General features: G+C 39.2%; 1 protein-coding gene across 1 annotated transcript in view; it reads left to right on the top strand.

Annotated features, from left to right (window-relative positions):
* Positions 1-16155, top strand: part of CNTNAP2 (contactin associated protein 2) — a gene marked incomplete at both ends in the record, with an annotated part of 665714 nt that overhangs the window by 497592 nt on the left and 151967 nt on the right. The gene's annotated exons all lie outside the window — the stretch shown is intronic.

Genomic DNA, 16155 nt, shown 5'->3' on the forward strand with positions numbered 1-16155 from the left:
ACTGTCACTTAAAATATGTACAGACTATACTATGCTCTTCTCTCCTTTTCTGGTTCAGTATATCTTAATCTGGTATTTTTAGTGGTCACTCTAGCAGATCCAGTCAAAAATTGTCTCCTGTGTTAATGATATAGCAACACATATTTTACATAACCGGTTTGTTTTTCAGTATTTTATGTTTTACTTAATGCAAATATTTTATTTCACTGGTGCTCAGCTCAGATGGACGCTGAGATGTGAGTAAAATGACCCAGGCTGTGCTGTATACTTACATCAGCAACAAACAGAATAATAATTATAAGATCCAAATGCAACAGACCGCAGACTCTTTCTGGATGACTTTATGACAGAACTCTTCCATAGAGGAAGTACTCCTGAAAGAGTGATAAAAATTGGAGCCCTGAAGAAAGAAAGTATGATCTCTAAATACGACACAGGCCACCAGCTTTTTTTCTTCACATTTATCTTATTTGTTTCCAAAATACTATTATGACTACTATTGGGCCCCTCACTGCAAGAAAGACATTGAGGCCCTGAAGCGGGTTCAAAGAAGGGCGACAAAGCTGGTGAGGAGTCTGGAGCACAGGGCTGATGAGGAGCGGCTGAAGAAGCTGAGAATGTTCAGCCTGGAGAAGAGGAGGCTCAGGGGAGACCTCATTGCTCTCTATAACTTCCTGAAGGGAGGTTGTAGTGAGCTGGGGGTCGGCCTCTGCTCTCGTGTAACTGTTGATAGAACTAGAGGGAATGGCTTCAAGCTGCGCCAGGGGAGATTTAGGCTGGATGTTAGGAAATGCTACTTGTCTGAAGGAGAGGTCAGGCACTGGAATGTGCTGCCCAGGGAGGTGGTGGAGTCACCGACCCTGGAGGTGTTTGAGGAACGTTTGGATTTTGTGTTGAGGGACATGGTTTAGTGAGAACTACTGGTGGTAGGTGGATGGTTGGACCGGATGATCTTGTAGGTCTTTTCCAACCTTGGTGATTCTGTGATTCTGTGATCTAATGCAATGTCCACGGAACTAATTGCAGTGCATCCAGAATATGGTTTGCCTAGGACTGGTAGCAAGGTATAAAGCTCATGCTAATCCTTATCAGTAATAAGTGCCAATTTCATTCAGAGTGGTTTAGGGACAAAGCATGTGCCAAAACACATATTTGGGAACCATCTAGACTAAGATCCTAAACACCACCTTTTCTTTTAAGTAGGGTTTAAGTGATGGAATCATTTGCATTCTCCCAGTGCACATAATAGTGTAGGAAAATGCATTCTCCACCACACATAAATACTAACTGCAAACTAGTATTTTCCTTCATGAATATAAATTGCAGAATTGGGAACATTAGACTTGGTTAGATTTTTGTTTTTAACATTGTTAGGTGACATATTTTACGGCTAGAACCTATGATCCATTTCTGCCATTGCTTCATTGTTTCTTCATCTCCAGCTTTTCATATTTCAACTTGTAACCTAAGATCATTTATTTCTGTCTTTGACTTTATCTTGGATTTTGTCTAATTGCTTTGTTTCAATCCTTAATATAACTGTATTAATTTTAGTTCAAGGCAATGTGAATTTTATTTTTTTCCCTAGGTCCCTGTGTAATCTCTAGTTGTCATGATCACTGATTATTTGGAGAATTTTTAGTATCCTAAGGGTATAGGAAACTGCGTGCTGCTGTGATTCTGAACCCATATGGTACAAAAACTAAAGTGTAGATTTGTTCTGTTAGGATTTAAACACTCTGACGTCCTTTATCACACTTAATGTGCAAGTATTCACAAGAAAGACTTTAGGGATGAAGTAATCTTAAACTGTGCCATCTTCACAACTGTAAAAATTAAATTAGGTAATTAAACAATAAGAGAAGAATGTGGTGTAGGGATTTCTGAATAAAAGAAAAATATGAGTGATTTATCTTTGGTGAAGTAAAATACAATGTTTTAGACATACCAGTAATACAGACAGAAAATTGTATTTGTCTATGGTTTGCAGTTCAGGAATTACAAAATATTACGGACAAACAGCAAAAAATACACAGGGAAAATTTTGCTGCAAAAAGTATTACAAATTACAAAAACAACTGTAAGGTCAATTCTGCTGTTATCATGGGATTGCAGGATATTTTAAATTGGTCATCCGGTCTGTTTTGATAAGTAATGAATTATAGCTTATTGTGATATTATACTGGACATCAATTGTTCTGTATGCTGTCAGAGCATTTTACTGAGGACTCTGTGTCTTGACTGTCTTGTCCTTACAGAAAATAAACACTATAAGAAAAAAGAAGGAATTATATGAAGTAAACCAATGAAACTAATTAAATCCACCAATCGGCCCATCAGAGAACTAGAAATACAGGAAGGATCATTTCAGTCACTTCTTCCCAGACAAATTCCCTGCTTTGTACAGACACTGGGTCTGATGCAAAGCTCATCAAAACCAGTGAGAGCTCTTCTGTAGACTAACTTCCTGCCAGACATCTGTTCATCAAAGCTTACAGCACAGCTGTGGGCTTTAGGCTTACTGTAATTTCCATGGAGCTAAGCTAGCACTATAAATGCTATACTCTGAAGCACCAGAAATAGTGTATCTATAAATATGTATGTAAGTTTGTGATCACTGTACCTTTTCTAGAAGGGTTTTTTAAACAGCTTTAATACTTACCTGAACTAGACACCAGAAATGTACAATTTCCATTTACTGTTTAACAAATACTTAAATCTTACCAACTGGAAATCATCAACTGGAAATTAGTTTTCTTCTGAAAAGGAATAACTGGACTCTTAGAAATTTTATGACAGATTTAATGGGAGAGAGAAAGAGAGTGGAAGGTATATTTTGTTTGGATGGTTTGTTTTTCTTTTTTTTTTTTTTTTCAGGAAACCCATTACAAAATTGTTTCTCATTGATGTTGGGATTGTTGGCCAAGAATAGCTATACCCAATAAAAGAGGATGCTGTCTCAAATGAGCAGTGACAGATATGAGACTCAAAAAATTTCTCACATGACTCCAATTTGCTCAGATATTTTGCAAGAAATTAAAGATTTTCTTTTGTTCTGTTCAGATTTTCAACTAAATTACTGAGGGATGAGAAGGAAAGGGTTTAGAACATGACACAGGTGCTCTTAATCCTTAATTTAGATTAAGGTGGGAAAGAGCTTTTTTGTTAAAGACTGACTTGCTGTGAATGAGAAGAGCTTCGCACAACATTAAGCAGTACAAAGACCAGGTGTCTTTATAAGTGCAGTTCTATCACAGCAGACTGTGCTTTGTCAAAGGTCACCCATTCATCCATCATCAGCAAATAATGGATAAACAGCTAATTAGTAGTACCAGATGCCATAAGACAGGGAAAGAAGAACTCTTTCCAAAAAAGAAAATACTGATTCATCATACTCAGTGATAAGTACTGATCCAATTTCTCACTAATTAAAGTTCATTTTTTGATAAAAATTGTAGCAAAATTAATTTCTATGTTGAAAGATCAAAGTAAAGAATAAACACGTTGGCTGCTTTCTACAACTATGTAAGAAATAACTGCTTCACAACAGTTCAAGAATTTCTTTCAAAAAATTAGCTCATAAAACCAAAATATAAAGATTTAATACTATAGTGCATACCTACCATTTGGCATCTCCTATGGTATAATGACTTGGTTTGGAAGGGACCCCAAATATCGTCTGCCTGCCATGGACAGCATTGCTAACCTATAGATCAGGCACTAGATCAGGTTGCCCACGGTCCCAGCAAAGCCACTTTTGAACACCTTCAAGGACAGGACATCTACAACCTCTCTGGGCAGCCTGTTCCAGCACCTCAACACCCCTCTTCGTGAAAAACTTCCCTTTTTGTAAGAGAGGTGCTGCAGCCCTCTAATCATCATTGTGTCCTCCTCCAGATCTTCTCCAAAGCTCCACATCTCTCCTGTGTTTGGGGCCTCAGTCCTGAACGCATTACTCCAGATGGGAGCTCACTTGGGCAGAGTAGAGAGAGACAATCACCTCCTTTGCCTTGTTAGCCACATCTCTTTTCATGCATGCTAGTATACAGCTGACCTTCCAGGCTGCAAGTGCACACTGCTGGCTCGTGTTAAGTTTTTCATCTACCAGGATCCCTCAGCACTGCTCTCAAGTTCTTCTCCCAGTCTGTATGCATATCTGGGATTGCCCAGACCCAAGTACAATTTCTCCATCATAGAAGACCACCAGATTTGTCAGGCACAATCTGTACTTATTGAAGCCTTGCTTGCTTTCTTGGAGCACCTGCTAAAACCTCATGTGCCCTAGCATGTTTTCTAGGAGGATCTGAGTACAGCTTAGTGTATTCCTAGAAAAGTGTTGGTCTAAATTTTCTTCTCATTCTTTTCACTGTATTGTCGTTCAAAAGTTACAATAAACATCTAGTATTTTTCTAAAACTGTAGACATGAGCTTAATGCATCTTTTCTGTTTGATTATGAAGCATTCTAGTTTGCCATAATCAGTGCTGCCCTCTGTTTTTAATCAAGGAATATAGTTTTGGAAACTTAGCAAAGAATAGATCTGTAGCTGTTTCACAGTTGTGAACACCAGATCTGTGCAGTACATGGTACATGCAGTACCAAACAAAGTAAAATCACTGAATCTCTTTAGATTTTTTGGAGAAGTTAAGAGTTTCATGCACTTGTGCTCGCTTATAGTCAACTTTAGGAGAACTGATATCAATGATACCTGAGCTAGCATGAAGTTGGTGCTGCATTGACAGACAACATCATGCATACATAATATCTCATCTTACAAAGTAAATTCATCATAGTCTTTCAACAAATTTGAACTGCCAGAGTGAGTTCACACCAATGCATCACCTTTTCCATCATTTGTCTGCACTGTTTCTGATTTGATAGTTAAAGTCCTACTATATCATAGATCTGAGCAGCTTTAATGGATTATTTTATTAGTCTTGTGGCTAGATGTCACGGGTCGCCTTTAATCTTTGACAGGGAGCTAGGCCTTCTCCATCCTTTCCCCACAGGAAGCCAGTGGTGAAATGAGAAAAAGGAATTATTCGACTGAGATAAAGAGAAACTATTTTATTAAAAATGATGAAGGTATGTTATAAGGAATCAAGAGTAATAAATCAAACAAATTGGAAAGACAGATATCTTCTCATCAAACTTGGGAAGGAGAAAAGGGAGGAAGTCCTAAATTCACTGCCTCTCTTCCTTCCCAAAAACCATGTGGGAAGGACTGGAGAATGCTAGGAATTGTAGTTCCCAGTAGTACTGGGAAATGTTGTTACTTAGCAGCTGTCCCAATTCTGTCAGTTCATTGCATGATGTCATGATATGGAATAACTATGGAAAACCATGACACTAGGTTTTGGTACTGGGCTGCAAAAAAGCGTCTCTATGAGAATAGCTGAAAAACTGCTCTTTGTAGGGGAAGTGCTCCAGCCCTCTGATCATCTTTGTGGCCTCATCTGGACCCTCTCCAACAGCTCTCCATCTTTCTTGCACTGGGAGCCCCAGATCTGGACGCAGTACTGCAGATGGGGCCTCATAAGAGCAGAGTAGAGGGGGACGATCACCTCCCTGTCCCTGCTGGACACCCCTCTTCTGATGCAGCCCAGGATACCATTTGCCTTCTGAGCTGCAAGAGCACACTGCTGGCTCGTGTTAAGATTTTTATCCATCAAGACTCTCAGAGCCTTCTCTGCAGGGCTGCTCTCAAGCACTGCTCCTTCCAGTCTGTATGGATGCCTGGGATTCCTCTGGCCCAAGTGCCAAACTCTGCACTTTGCTGTGCTGAACCTCATCAGGTTCAACCAGGCCCACCTTTCCAGCCTCTCGAGGTCCCTCTGAATGGCATCCCTTCCTTCCACTGTGTCGACCACACCACTCAGCTTGGTGTCATCAGCAAATTGCTGAGGCTGCACTCGATTCTGTCATCGCTGTCATTGATGAAATTGTTACAGAGCACCGGTCCCAAGACAGAGCCCTGGGGGACGCCGCTCGTTACCGGCCTCCACCTGGACACAGAGCCATCAATGACCACCCTCTGCTTGCAGCCTTTCAACAAATTCCTTATCCATCGAGTGGCCTAACCATCAAATCCACATCCCTCCAATTTGGAGATAAGGATGTGGTGGGGGATCACGTCAAAGGCCTTGCTCAAGTCCGGCTAAATGACATCAGTCACCTTTCCTTTGTCCACCGATGCCGTCACTCCATCACAGAAGGCCACCAGATTTGTCAAGCATGACCTTCCCCTGGTGAAGCCGTGCTGGCTGTCTCGGATCACACACTCATTCCTCATGTGATCAAGCATGTCATCCAGAAGGATCTGTTCCACCATCTTCCCAGGCACAAGAGGTCTATTTTCTTCTCTTGTCCTTTAGAGGAAAGAACACTGTGGTGGAATTCAAACAGCCACCAGTGGTGAAACCAGCGTAACTGCATACAAAATTGATGAGTTAACTCCCAACTCATTCACAATCACTGCTTCCTCACACGTTATCATAGAACAGCTCACAGATCAGAGTACATTCTGCTTCATACACAGCTCCAAATATCTCAAGTAGAGTGTATGATTCAAAGCTGGAGAGTATTTCTTAGGAAAAACTGAAACATTCTGAATTGTGTTACAAACTGCTCTTTACTAACTCATTCAGTCCTTGAATATGTTTCTCTTTCTGAAATAGATATGTCCACTCCAAAAACAGATTTCCCTGTTAATAGTTTGTTCAGATAGCAGTCTGTTCTATTGGTCCATCAGTTAAGCAGACTCACAGCTACTGGTTTTATTAGGTCAGACTGCATAATACTTCTACTCTTCCAGAGTAGAACTGACTGGCAGAGTTTAAGACATGAGGAAGAGACAGCATCTGGGGCATGACACATGATCTGGGGCTGATAAGACACAAATGACCACAGTAAGATTTTTTTTTAAATGTACATTTGTTATAGTAAATGTAGTCAATTTTAAAAGTTGCTCATTAACAGAAATGCTAGCTTGCAGATCCTGCTGGACCTCACTCGCTAAGTATAGAACTAAGTGTTTCATTCTGGCCATCAGTATCTTTTTCCAGTTTCTCTGGAAAGAGATCAGTATCTAAAAGCTAGCAGTGAATTGTGTAATCGGTCCAAAAATACTAAAACTGTCAAATTGCATTATTGCTTGTTATAAAATTAGATATTTTGTAGCCTAGTTGGAGTAAACAACAGTTTTTTGGAAACAACTGCACCTAATTCAAAGATCACTATATGTGACTTAGAAAAGAAACATCGAGGTTTTGTATTATTTAGCATAAATTAAGTATGTCTAAATGTATTTCAAGTAGTATCAAGGCAAAATAGTTTAGAAGTGAGGAGTAAATATCTTTATTTGTATTGCATAAATATCTGAAAAAGCACCATTGCTGTGTATGTTGGAAAAGCTTTTAAAAATTATCTGTATAGCTCCTCTCAGACTTTTAGTGCAGACAGAACATTAAAAACTAAAAATCGATGTGTCTGCTCTTGAGCATCTGTTATCAGAGCTAATACAATTTAACATACAAGGGCTGCTCTGAAAGTAATGTCTCCTATTTTATTATGTTATCCCACAACACAGAGGTGGGTGTTTGTGATGTGGCAGTAGAGGCTGAATCTTCTTGCCAGTACCTCATCACATTTTGTTGCTGCGTGACAGATGGCAGCAGAGGGGCAGTCTGACAAAATGGCTTCTGACATAGAAGTGCATATGAAGAAAAAATGGGCAATTGAATTCCTCCAAGAAGAAAAAATTGCACCCACTGACATTCATTGATGCTTGCTGAATGTTCATGGAGATCAAACAGTGGATGTGCACACAGTGAGGCTGTGGCTGAGGTATTTCTGCAATGGTGACAGCAACAGTGGGTCGCCTTTGCTGGTGCAGATTTTTATGTGTGAGGCACTCAGGCTCTTGTTCATCACTGGTGAAAATGCATAGCTAATGGTGGCAGCTATGCTGAAAAATAGTGTTCTATCAAATGGTGACACTGTGCTCTTCGTCTTTGTTGGAGTTTCCATGGAAATAAACAGGATTCATTACAGTGCAATGTACACGTCAAGGACTGTGGTTTACAGTGGGCACTCAGCTATTTCACAGATAGTACCAGAGTAGCCATTATGCTGAAGACTGGTTATCACTCAGAGGAAACTTTACATGTTGGAGTTTAACAATTTGATTTAGAACTATTGAACATGAGAAAGATACTTAAAAGCTGGAGCAAGTCCAATAGGAAAGGATGCTGGAGCGGATAATGTCAAAGTAGCAGCAGAAAAAGCTGAATATGTTCAGGCTGAAGAAGAGACAGCTAGAGGAAATATCTAATTGCTGTCTTCTATTTCATAAGTTGTGGTTTTAGAGTGTGAAGAAATTAACTTATCAGTGAATATCTAGGGCACAATGAGCATAAATTACAACAAATAATTATAATAAATTACAGCAGAGGAAATTCCAGCTTGTCAAAAGAAAAAAACAAAATTTCACTGAGCAAATGTAACCACTGTAACAAATTGCTCAGAAAGGTTGTGGAATCTGTCTGTGGAGATTTTCAAGCTGTTGAGTATTCTGATCTTAATTTGATGTTAGTACTGTTTGGAGAAGCTGTTTGGAATGATCTCCAAACATCCCTTTGATTCTAAATCACTCTGTATTTCTATGGGAGTAATGGAGGAAGCAAATTCTCACTAGGAATTGATGGACAGATGCAAGCAAAGCATGCTAAGAACAGAGCTTGACAATGGCACATGTCATTGCTGGAGAGTTTATATCCACTGACCAGTCATAAAATAATAGCAGTTAAACATAAGAAGAGATCTATAAGATTCAGAACTCATTTAATGACCCAAAAAATGACAGCCCTAAAATACACTTCTAAAAGCAAACAGAAATCTAATGCTGTTTGCAGAGAAATAATGAAGTATTCACCTCATAAATTACATAGCAAGTACAAGTGGTAAATCAGTCACGTTGTGCACTAAAGCTTCCAAGAAATGTTTGAGAGTAGCCACTATCTTTTGTTTGCAAAGTAGACTATAAAGCCAGAAGGGATTTTTACAGTCATTTAGTCTGTCCTCCTGTTCTCCTAGAAAGTCTGTCACTTTCTATTTACATAGATCACATGTATTAGGAAAGATCTCATTTTTAACTATATAAACGTGTAGTGGTAAAAAAATCCAAGATATTTCTAGTTGAATTATGCCAAAGGTTAAAGAAATTCACTGAACTTTATTTCTAGATTCAAGTTTCCTGGTTTCATCTTTACTGGCAGGATGATTTTGTATTTAGCTAACTGCAGTGAGAAACTTTGTAATAGCTTTTGAAATTTCTGTTTTTCCACTAGATATTTAGAGTGAAATCAAGTTTGCTTTTTACCATTTTATCCCAGGGCTTTCAGCTCTGCTAACAGTTGTCAGAACTGACAGTGCCCTGGGCCTTGTGGAGCCTAGACACTGTGGGATAGCCCTCAGATTGTAACTACAATGCAGCAGGACAGCACATTTGCAAAATTCTTGTGATGCACAAGTTGAGGAAAGTTCTATAAGATAAACTAGGGGTTCTGGCCTACTTATTAAAAAAACTGCTTTTTCAATCCATCACTGAAATGAGATTCAGATCCCTCCGTTTGTCAACATTCATTTTGGCAAGAATCTATGGACATGCTCTTTCAATGGCAGTCACCTAACAGACCGTGTAAATAAAACATACATTATACAATGTCTTTTCTATGTTTGTTGTAGTCTGTTTTGTTGAGGGTGTATACAAAAACACTTTGAAATGCCATTTGTTGATAGCTGTTTTCTTTAAACACGCTTAAAATAAATGCTTAGGAGGCAACAGTTTTCCTTGTGTGAACTGACCACATTTGTCATAGAAGATAAAGATGTAGAGGACTAAGTAAAAATGACAAAAAAAAAAAGTACAGGAGTATGATAGAATTATGGATTTACTGCATAAAGTTATTGCCTGTACCTGAATCTGAACACTTGAAACACTTCTCTCAAAGCACATTTCTTTCATATATTGTTATCGGGGGGTCCTTCAATTTATTTTCATTAATATTGAAGAAGGCATTTGCAAAGCCAGTCAGGGTGAGACCCAGAGACGACTGCGAGGCTCGTACAAAGAAAGCCTATCAAATCATCATGCAAGTCTATGGTGAAAAGTCAGGTTCAGCCAGAGTGCCAGTCCATTGAGCCTGAGTCCTAAGTCTGCAGCTGTACCATCAGGTGGAAACACACCTGAAAGCATCATCATTAAAGGAACTCTCAAGGAAAACAAAAAAAAAGCTCTAAGTGAGCCTTCCTTGCAGAAATCTTTAGGGGAGACACTTTGCTGAGTCTTCCTCCGACTTTTTCTGGAGGAGCTCTGAAGTCAGCTGAGATCGTAGCAATGGTTGTGAAGACAGGGAGATAAACTGCTGGTCCTGAAAAAAGAAACCTGTTTAGGAGCATTTTTCTGTCACACTTTCTATTCTGGTCTCAAATAAGCCTTTCTTAACAGATGTCTTGGTTTTGGATCTACAGTTTTATTGAAGAAAATTATTGCTATTTGTGTTGTGTAACTTCCTTTATTTCAATTTGAATATACTCAGTAGTCAGCCTGCTGTAAGCCTCAGTGCTGAGAATCATCACTGCAGCTGCCATGCATATAGCCAATATCTATTTATGTTCAACATGTAATCTGGGGGAAAAAAAATGGGGAAATTGTTTTGGTTGTGATCTGATGTGTTCTGACATAGAAATATCACTGCTGTTATCACTGCTATTGCTCTTAATACTTCAGTGGAGACGAAATGAAGAAGTTTTTTGATTTGAAGTTCCTCGAGAGTCAGTGGAGAAAGAAAATGGACAGCAGTAGCAGATGCAGGTTTATTCTTACCAGGAGCAAGTTACATGCTGTTTGATTCACCAGTTTTTTAATCTGCATTGTAGATACTGATAGTATAAGCAGTATCAAAAAGGAATTAGGTGAATTCGTGGACTATAAACAGACACTGACAAGAGACATGCAAAAAAATACCCTCTGGCATCTTGAATCCAGTGTCTGGATGCTGGGGGAGTGCACAGGTAATGAACCACAAGTATCTATATTCAGATCTATTGCCTCTCATTACCTCTATGAGGCACAGAATATGGGATGAGATGGACCGTGTTCTTAGCAAGGTTCCCGAAATTATTGTCTGTTTCTATTCTTCTCAAGATAAAGTGGTAGAAATGAGAAAAATCTGAAGCAGGAAACCAAAGGAAGAGTCTTGGATAGTCAGCACTGTTTCTCCTTTGATTCCACAAGCTGAAAAGGGTGCAATTGATGGAGAAGAAAATAGCTTAGTCCCTCTCAGCAAAAGCAGTACGCTTCTACTCTTCCTCAGGTCACTGTGGGGGTCAGGCTGGATTTGTAGATCACTATTGCAAAAAGTGATATTTTCTAGTGAAGGAAGAATGATGAGACTGGGAAGAAATGCTGAAAAAAGAAACATTTAACTTCTCCAAGTTGTTTACAAATTAGAAATCACATCTTTCTGTGGATTGTGTTGTAAATGGAACTTTTGAATGCCATGGAGTATCTGTCCTCTTTACTCAGTTGCCTAATCTGAACTGCCTCAGTGTGGTTGCAATTGTTACTGGAACTGAAAATCTTTGGAACAAGATTTTTTGGTTTTTTTGAAGATTTTTGAAGTATTGAAATTAATGCCTTTTTAATTAACCAATTGCATTCAAAAATAATAATCTGTCGATTTTATTAAACACTCAGTCAAGGATAAAGTGCGCAAGTAAAAGTCATATATGTTGAGAATGACCTGCTACGTTAGAAATAAATGTATTATTGAATGTCAAGAGTTCTGCTAGTACTACATTAACCGTGTCCAGGTATATTTTTGTATAAAATGAAATGTTTCATATAAAAGTACATTTATGGAAAGGACTGAAAAAGGAATCTCCTTCTCATGATACTCAAAGACCTGAGACAAGGGAGTTATATTAGTTCTTTATTTTTTCTTGAACTTTCTCTAAAGGGGAACACTTTAAAAAAAAAAAAAAAAAAGTAATGATCAGGTTCTTTGCCTATCTTGACTTAATAATTGCAGAACTCAGCTATCATTATACATAGATTGAAATAAAAGGACATTAATGTTAACCGTTAGTCCAGTACTACAAAGCCATTGCAACTACTGATGACTACATTACATGTAAATCTTACAGCGTTTTTTTGGAAAGAATTCTGAATCACTAAAAATGAAAATTGAATCTGATATTCTAGCCAAACTTCTATGTCCATTTATGCAATTTAAATGAAATCAGCCATTTTTGCCCTTAGAAGTCTATTCTTACAACACAGGTATTATCTTTGGCTTTAGGTTTGGGAAGGGAAATGAAAATGCATCCTGGTCATTACTTGGTGTGCATCAAATTAAACATTTCTTTCAGCAGTCCTCAAAGGAGAGCTGTTTCATGTCCATGGAGCAGATTTTTGTCAAGACTTTATTCAAACCTATTCAAACTTTATTCAAGAACTCCAGGATAGGCAGTGAGTTTCTCTCCTAGTCCTTCACATAATGCTGTTTCTCCACAAAGCCTGAATGGGGAAAAAAAGAAAACAATGTCAGGCAGCAGCAAGAAAGCTCTGTCACAACTTAAAACTTGTTACTACATTAAGCAAAGGTAATTTCAATAATATAAAAAATAGCTTCTGGTATTCTTGTGATCATAATACACTTGGCAACTTTCATGTGTAACTTTTTTCTCCAATGTTTTTCCTCCATTAAATTTTCCTTCCTTGAATTTATATGCTTTTATTTCAATAAGACCAGTAGTATTGATATTGTAGCCAAATAATAGTGAGTGATTAAATAATCTGGTGTTTAGAATGATATCCATTAGTTGTCAGTCTTCATGTTATAGTATATCATAGCCCTTTCCAACAGCTTCCAAAATGGATGAAGAACATAAAGCCCACATTCTCAGAAAGAAACTGTAGAGGTATAAACAGTACAAAGTGGGAGAAGTAAAATGTGGTCATACATGCTTATTTTTTACCTGTGTGGTACATCCTTTTCCTTTCCAATCTTTCCCTTCTATTGTTCTTTCAATCTATCCATTACGAAGTTTTACTATTTGTTACAGTTTGTCATATTGGCATCTGCAATACATCTGCATAGCATTCCTGATTGTGAGCCAGATCCCTACATAATGAACACTGAAAAAAATAGATATTAAAAATATGCCCATCTAAGCTATCACACAGTTTGGATATAAAACCGTATCTCATTTATAATATAGTGAATTAGAAAATGGCCTACTTTATCTGTCATTCTGGTCTGTAACACTCAGTACTATAGTCTGTAATCCCACTATCACTTCTATCCAGTTTTCTACCTTCTATCCTTTTTCTACCTCTAAGTAATATAATTTCATTTTTGTGTTTTAACTGGAATTTTCACTTCTGGATGAAGAGCTTACTGATTGAATCTTGTAGTCCTTTGCTTGATAACAAGGATGTGAAAAGAATTTTAAATGGAGAAACTTTAGCATTTCCATGATAGTATAGAAATTAACTTCAAGAATGAGAAGAAAAAAAAAAAAAAAAAAAAAATGAAAACAATAGCAACAACAAAAACAGGAGCTTTGAATATCATTGATGCTGTGCTTGAGCCCTAAATCAATGAAAGCAATTTTGTGTATTGGTTTTGATATCAAGGGGCTGCAGCGGTGGCCCCTGTGAGCAGAGCCCAGACGCTGTCCCATGTCAGACCAGAGCCAGCTCCAGCTGTTCTAAAAGGGACCTATTGTTGGCCAGAGTTGAGCCATCAGCAATAGTTGTTGTGCCTCTGTGAGAGCAGGAAAGAAAAGTTGTTGCACAACAGTGGCTGGGAGAAAAGAATAATATATGTGAGAGAAATAGTCCTGTAGTCACCAAGGTCAGTACAGAAAGAGAGCAGAAGGTGTTCCAGATACAGAGTAGAAGTTCCCTACAGGCTGTGGAGGGGCCCGTGGTGGAGCTGTCAGTCCGTCTTCAGTGCATGGACACTACACAGAACAGATTTCCATGTGCAGCCCATGGAGGTGCCCAGAGTGCAGCTGGTAGATGGGGCCCAAAAGAGGCTGCAGCCCATGGGGAGTCCTTGGAGATGCAGGACCCAGGCTGGAGCTGCAGCCTGTGAAGAGGAGCCTGTGGTAGAGCAGATGGCCTGGGAGAGCTGCTGTCCATGGCGACCATCACTGGAGAAATCTACTCTCGAAGGATGACCCCTTGGAGAGCTGCAGCCTATGGAAAGCCCATTCAGGATCAGTTTAGGAAGGACGGCATCCTGTGGGAGGGACCCCATGCCGGAGTTGGATCAGAGGATAACCATGAAGGAGTAGCAGAGATTAAGTGCTAGGGACTGACCTCAGGCACCATTCCACTGTGCCACTCAGGGAAAGATAGAAAAAGTTGGTTCTTTCTGTTCGAGTCTGCTATCAACAGGCAAATAATGTTAATCTCTATCTACAGAATCTGTTTAACCCATGATGGTAACTGCTCCCTGTTCTTATCTCAACCCATGAACCTTTTTTTAATTCAGATTTATTCCCTGTCATTTTGAGAAGGGAGAACAACATGTTGGATCTTATCTACCCATGGAATCATAGAATGGCTTGGGTTGTAAGGGACCTCAAGAACCTTCCAGACTGCAAGCGCACACTGCTGACTCATGTTAAGATTTTCATCAACAAGAACCTCTAAATCCTTTTCAGGACTCTTAAGGAGTTCAGAATCTTAAGGAGTTCTTCTTCCAGTTTGTATACATATCTGGGATTACCTCAAGCTGAGTGAAAAACCCTTTGCTTTGCTTTGTTAAACTTTATTAGGTTCACAAGGGCCCACCTTTTGAGTTTATCAAGGTTCCTCTGAATGTCATCCCTTCCTTCTGCTGTATCAACCACACCGCTCAGCTTGGTGTCATCAACAAACTTTCTGAAGATGTACACAATGCCATTGTCTATGTCATTGATAAAGATGCTAAAGAGCACCAGATCTAAGACAGAACCATAGGGGACACCACTCATCTCTTCCACTTGGACATAGAGCCATAGGCCACAATCATCTGGCTGAGACCTTGAAACCAATTCCTTATCCACCTAATAGTTCACCCTTCAAATCCATATCTCTCCAATTTAGAGATTAGGATGTGGTGGGGGACTGCTTCAAAGGCCTTGCAGAAATACAGGTAGATGACATCAGTTACCCTCCCTTTGACCGATGCTGTCACTCCATTATATAAGGCCACCAAATTGGTCAGAGATGAACTTCCCTTGATGAGCCATGCTGGCCATCTCAGATCACCCTCTCATCTCTCAAGTGCCTTAACATGTTTTCCAGGAGGATCTGTTCCATGATCTTCCCAGGCACACAGGTCCAATCACATTGGACAGCTCACTTAGGGCCCTGGAACGGATACCATCTGGCCCCATGGACTTGTATACATTCTGTCTCATGAGCTGGTCTTCGACTTGCTCCACTTTTACAGTGGGGAGGAGTTTGCTCCCCCAGTTCCCACCTAGAGCTTTGGGTTCAGGGATGTGAGGTTCAGGGATGTGAGAATCCTGGCTTCTAGTGAAGACTGAAACAAAGCATTTATTGAGTACCTCAGCCTTTTCTGTATCTGTTGTAACGATTCTCTTTTCTCATTTAGCAGGGGAGATACGCACTCTTTGGCCTGTCTCTTCTGATCTATGTAGGTGACATGTCCTTGCTTTCACTGCCTGTACTTGTCCTTCTTTTCCCTCAGTTTGTCCAGCAGTACCTTGAAAAGCCATTCTAGTTTCATGTCTCCCCTTCCTGTTTTCTTATTCTGAGGGAATAAGAATATCTCTAAGAATACCCATCAGGAAGCTACCACATTCCATTGTTAGCTGTTGGAAAGACATTTATCATTACATAATTCGTATTAAGCAATCTTTTGAAGGACAGGACAGCATATTTTCATATATGATAGATCATATTGCAATGTGAAAATGCTGTTGCATCATTTACATGCCATGTTCTTTTAGCTCAGAACAATTAGTTCCATGATAGTTAACTCACAGAAACCAAAATGACCAATTTAAATCCCAGATTCTATTACCATACCCTTTGCATTAGTGGTAGACTGAATGGTCATACTGTGTGGCA

Source organism: Tetrao urogallus (assembly GCF_951394365.1).
Source record: "Tetrao urogallus genome assembly, chromosome: 3".
Classification (NCBI taxonomy): domain Eukaryota; kingdom Metazoa; phylum Chordata; class Aves; order Galliformes; family Phasianidae; genus Tetrao; species Tetrao urogallus.